We start from the raw sequence: 5195 nt of genomic DNA, 5'->3' as shown, positions 1-5195 counted from the left end.
TTGAGCGAAGGTAATGGAGAGTGTTCCTCAAGGGTGGGCTGTCTCAGCAGGTAACGCATTTCAAACAAAGAAAAGTTCATTTTCAGATAATTTTATTGATAGAAAGAAGAGGTAGCGGAGAGAGTCCGTTTGAAAGTAAACGATAAGTACTGTAGTTGTTTTAGAAAAGTGCTGGAGAAGAAGATGGAGGGGAGTAATTAAATTAGCATGACGAAGCGACATGCCACAGACCGCGTAGAGGACGCGTGAGATATATATTTGCATTGATACTTACCTGATAGGAGAGATACTGTGATCATTGAGGCAGTATTCTCAGGGCAAGGCCTACCCATTGCACTTCAGGAGGGAGGTTGACCCTTGTAATTTCCCCAAATGTGGGAAAGTCGACCGTGATATTTGTAGAATGCACGAGACGATTGACCGGCTGGGTGCGTGGCTGGTGATTTGCATTGAGATACATGTGATGCTGAGTGAGTAAAAAATGAAACTTGTGCGAGTCCAATAGATTTCATTGCAATGAAACGCCACATTGAGATTTTGGGATTTAGGATTTTATTGGGATTTTGACGATATTTTTTAACAACTAAAGAAACTTCAGGCAGAGTTAAAACAGCTTGGCTGTTCGTGGTTTGGTGTTTATAGTGCCAAGGTCGCGGTTGTGTGTGTGTGTGTGTTTGTGAATTCAATTCAATGGGGGTCTCAATTGGAAGTGATTGTGAGCTCGCTGGGGAATTAAAGATTGTTGGACGATGTGATACATGAATGTCTTGTTAGATATAATAATATTGCAACAAATAAAGCGTGAAGAGATGAACATTCATAAAATAAATTAAATAATTAAAACCACCTTGGCAAGACAGTCTGAGGACGGACTCGTGCTGAGTTAAGCTGGGGTCTGTTTGGGGTGGAATGTTATGCATTCTTGGTTTTGGTGCTGATAACGCGAAGGTTACGCGATAACGCGAGCTGCACTGTGCAGGATGGCCCCCTCCACTGAGTGTGTTTGTCTTAGATTTAGCTGTGAAATTCGATTCATATGCAGATTCAAGAGGGTTGGGGATATTATGTCGAAGTGCGCATGCCGTTTGCAATGAAGGGAAAGACGTTTCCGAGGTTCGATTTGATTGTACTTTGAAATGATGTGGAGATGTGATTAATTTGGAGGATATTTTATGGGGTTTTTGCGGGTGTTGAAGCCATGACAGAGTAATGCTAAACTGTGGGTTTTGCCTCTCTTTGAGTTTTTTTATTTTTCTTCTCACCGGATGTGGAGAACTTCCTGTTCCTTTTTCTTTGGTGTTTGTGGCGCACCCTCACTACTGAATCTTTAAAAAGTGAAGTCTTGGGAGGTGAGCTCTCGCTGGCATTGTGATGATTTGTGATTACTCAACCCTGCACGGTTGAGTGCTGGGCAAGCTGTGTGGACGTGTCAGAAATGTTGAGAAGATTTTGATCTGAGTTGTAACCATTGTACTTAAAAGATGTGATTTAAATGTAGAAACATGATTTTGAATGATTTTTTAAAAAAATGATTTGATGATGTTTAGCACGTGGGGCGATTCACAGATAATACATGATGCCCTCGGATGGACGTTGAACTCGGCGTATTGTTTTTATTCGTCTGTGAATGTTAAAGTTGCCTGAACTAGTGCTGGGAAGGCAATGGCAAACAACCCAGTGTAACCCTTTGATCGATTCAGTCAAGGTAAATGATTTGAGATTTAATTGGATAGATGCTGAAGATTTTATTTTTGATTTATTGATTTTAAAAGAAAATATTTTATTGTTTAGACCAAAAAAGCTGTTTTAGAGAGATTGGATGTTTTATTTGTCCGAAGTTTAAGATGCCTCCCCCAAGACTGTAATAAAGTTTGGGAAGGTTATAGCTACTTGTGTGGACGGAGTGTTTGAGCTGCAATTCAAATGATATTCGCATGATGAAAAATGATTTGACAATTTTTATACACCTGTTTAAAAGAACAGAGTTTTAAACTGTATTTATTTGTTTTTGATAAATGAAAATGGATGAGTATATTGAGAAGGTCAGAGGAAGTGATAGATGGTTTGTGTATGTGAGTTGGGAAATGACAGCATATTGCTGTTTTGGTGAGAGAGAAGTGGATAGATGGAAAATGTCAGAGATTTAAATGTTGATGAATTCTGAAGTGAGATAGAGATTGGTTAAACATTATTTTTGAGATATTTTAGTTCCATTTCAACATGAAAAAATGGATGCTCACCAGGTTAATGAAACTATGTTAGCCTTTGGTGTTGTTTAACTGTTTGGAGAAATTTTGTAACAATGTTATCAAAGTTCTTGTTTCGAAGATGTCATGTCATAGCAACTAAATGTGATGGCCGAGCGGAGTGGAACAGTAAGCAAATGAGGGTTGTGCGGTAACTGTGTTAGTTACTTTCAGACTAGGCTCATTAAAAAAAAAGGAACTCATTGAAAACGAACCATCATGTTTCTCTTGGTTAAAATTGAAATGAACTTTTGTTTTGAGATTACAAATTGAGAATCCTTTTTACCTATGGACTTTGTTAATCTGTTAATTGAGGATAGGGAAAAGTTACTGAGAATTGAATAAAGATAATATAATGGCAGTTGCTCTGCAACTACTTGTGAATGAAACTGGAAATTGTTTAGCAGATATGAATGTTAAAACGGTAACTGTGCAAAATCGAATTGCTTTGGATTCGGTTCTTGAAAGAAGTCGCTAACTTTCATATTTTTGTATTGATGATGGAATATTTTTTTGTGAAAATAATTATTGATTGCAAATTGAAACCCTGATAAAGCCTGTTTGCTTTTACATGGAAATAGCAAATGAGATGAATGTTTTGAGTACACATACAACTGAGATTTCTGTATATTTTATTTGTCATTTAGGGAAATAATATGGAAAGAGATAAAATATTGATAATGCAAGTTGAATTATTTGGAAGAACCTTTGTCAGTCTCGTGGAAATACATGAGCCCATGATGTTTAGCATGATGTTTACTCGATGTTAACTTTGATTTTGTTTGTTTTGGAGTGTTGAACGCAGTTTAACCATGCAATGTACAATTTCGTCGAAATAAAGCTTGGAAAGAACTTCCACACAAAGATTGGACGATGGGAGAACACAGATTTGGGTGATTGGGCATTCAACACGTGATCATGAAACTGCCCCTTCCTAAGGAGATAAGATGGAGTAATTTGAAAAAAAAAAAAAGAAAAAAACCCACTGAGGGGAAGGTTGAGCAAAGTCTTAATGTCGGCGTTGTGTGGTGCCTGCGTGGAGGAATGTTCTCAGCCACACTCTCGATTGCCGCTCTGCAAATACATCGTGAACTTGCTGTGGTTGCTTCAATGTACAACGAAGGCCTGAAGTTCCACACTGTGAGTCCTCTGCAACATGTGTTCACTGGTGCGGATGGGGGCTCGTGCTGCCACCGCGACTGCATCCAATCTGCACAGCTCGCTTGGAGAAATCAAACCTGATTGCACAAACTGCTGCTGCGTGGCCCCAGGCTCTGTTGGGGCTGGATCTCTGTTCACCTCTCGAATCCTTTTTGTCTCCTTCAACCCAGTGTCAGGCCCAATCTCGTACTTGCCAACATCTACCTTCTCCTCAGCTCAAGGCGTGCTTTGACTGTTTCCCGTTTGGTGCTGCCAAATGGAAACGCACTCATTTTCTGATATGAGCACTCGCTGCCATTGTTGATTGAACTTGAGTAATGAATATCTTTTCTCCTTCAGGAACGGGACATGGTAATCATGTGTAATATAATTATTCAAATTCTCCTTAAAAGCAAAAAACGGGGGAGTGTGGGGAAAAAATAAATGGGGTTTCAGAAATTTAAATTTTATGCTATAAGTTGTATTGGCTGTCCTTTTCAGCCAAGAGACTTTTGCCCTAAATGTTGATAAAATGTCTTGTTCTGGAGCGGTGTGACCTGGGCTGCTAACAGCAAACCTTTGCCTTGAAATGTACGTCGTGTACTTCTCACCTTGAAAACGCATATGCAGTTTGAATTAGCAGCCCCCACCACTCTCCCATGAAAGTATAAAATGCTTTGAAATGTAAAATTGTTTTAGTGCAAGCATGTGAGGATGTATGGCATCTCAGTGGCTTGTACTCCTTGGGACTGACCAAGTACCAAGTAATAATAAAACTCTCTGATGTAATGTACTTAAGCTGTGGAAAGTGAATTAATCGGGTTGCTTTAATGGTTAACTAAAAAGTAAGATAAATAAAATAGAATAATAATATTGCAACGAATGGGGGTTCTGTTTGTTCATTGTGTGAAGTGTACGAGGGATACATTTAAAACCGAATTGGCTAGATGTTAAGCCCTGCAAGTTAAATAAGATTCCACAATCAACCAGCAAGAATTTGTACAACGATCACTACGAGGTTCAAGGTCAAAAATCCACAACAGATCTCACCTGTCATCTTGTGAAAACGATTGATCCGCAAGGTCATAGAAATTATCTGCACAATCCATTCTCTAAATAAAACACACTCACCATGCAAGTTGGTTTAAATCAGCAACTTGATGATGTAATGGGAGATTTCACAACAATTGTTTTTTCAGGGTGTCTGACATAGGAAATGTGACGTCGGAATTTTTTTGACTTGGTTCGGGCGATGCAGCTTGGCTGACTCCAGACTGACTCATTTTAACACGAAAATGAAACAGCTTGCTTTGAATGATTTTGAGAAAAACCTACGTTTAAAAGCTGTTTTTGCTTGCTTTTAGCTAAACTTTGTTCTGTTCGTGTTCTGATGATTTGAGATATTGTTGTGAATCTGGAAGCCATGAGCGCACAACAGTCAGAGTCCCTATTGATTAGGTATATCGGTAAGTATGTGTTTCTAGTTAGAATCCACCCCTGTGTCTAATGGGAATTAAATGTACATGCACTGTGGGTTATTTTATAGAGAGGATTTTTTACATCTTCACTTTGACACGACAACACTCTGCTCACGGAATTCTTCGCGCGCTCGCCAGCAAGTGCGCACGTGGGCGGAGTCTAACAAAGAGATGGCGTCCCTCTTTAGCAAATCGGCAAGGAGCAGGCGTCTCACTCGCCCCATTTCCGACTCAACACGATTACCTTCACGCACGTGGTCAGAGGTGAGGAGGTGGGCAGAGCCACAAATGCCTCCGATCGGGACTCTTCCTGGAAGGGTGGGAGTTGCCC

At 39.7% G+C, this 5195-nt stretch overlaps 1 non-coding gene across 1 annotated transcript; it reads left to right on the top strand.

The window, feature by feature from the left end:
• The first annotated feature begins 266 nt into the window (after positions 1-266).
• LOC147027165 (U1 spliceosomal RNA) lies at positions 267-431 on the top strand. Its single transcript, XR_015058797.1, has one exon. It is a non-coding gene; the product is annotated as a U1 spliceosomal RNA (small nuclear RNA).
• The last annotated feature ends 4764 nt before the right edge of the window (positions 432-5195 follow it).

This window comes from Eptatretus burgeri, chromosome 5 (genome assembly GCF_056783735.1).
Source record: "Eptatretus burgeri isolate ZD-2024b chromosome 5, Ebu_testis_v1, whole genome shotgun sequence".
Classification (NCBI taxonomy): domain Eukaryota; kingdom Metazoa; phylum Chordata; class Myxini; order Myxiniformes; family Myxinidae; genus Eptatretus; species Eptatretus burgeri.
Note: the sequence above shows the minus strand (reverse complement) of the source record. Positions and strands in the feature narration are given on the sequence as shown.